The sequence below is a fragment of the Alexandromys fortis genome, unplaced genomic scaffold, assembly GCF_014885135.2.
Source record: "Alexandromys fortis isolate MF-2015 unplaced genomic scaffold, M_Fortis_MF-2015_v1.1 scaffold_21, whole genome shotgun sequence".
Lineage (NCBI taxonomy): Eukaryota > Metazoa > Chordata > Mammalia > Rodentia > Cricetidae > Alexandromys > Alexandromys fortis.
This window is the reverse complement of record NW_026067905.1, coordinates 1,766,081-1,766,632: the sequence shown is the minus strand read 5'-3', so window position 1 is coordinate 1,766,632 and position 552 is coordinate 1,766,081.

Below are 552 nucleotides of genomic sequence, written 5' to 3'. Positions count from 1 at the left end.
GCCTGTTTTTATTAATTCTTTAAGAATTCTATACAACATGTTTTGATCATATTCACCCCTCCCCCCATATGGTCCCAGATCCATCCACCTCATTAGTCCCATCAGTACTACCCATGTATTCCTGGGTGTGTGGCCACGTACTGGGTCATGTTAGATCTACAAGGAACCATACTCTTTTATTTTTAAAAAATGTTTTATTTTTTTAAAAAAGAAAACAAACTATCTTTTATCATTATAGATACCAACTCAAGTTTCCACTCCCTCCTCTCCTCCCATTCCCTCCACATACCTTCCCACCCCACTGTTGTAATAGGGACGGCGGCAGAGCTGCGTCCCCGGCACCCGGCCGCCCGCATGGCTAGCTTATACCCAGAAATAATTACACGGAAACTGTATTCTTTCAAACACTGCCTGGCCCGGCTAGGTCCAGTTTCTTATTGGCTCTTACATATTGTTCTAACCCATTTCTAATATTCTGTGTAGCCCATGAGCTGGCTTACCAGAGAGGATCTTAACCTGCGTCTGTCTGGAGTGGGAGCATCATGGCGACTC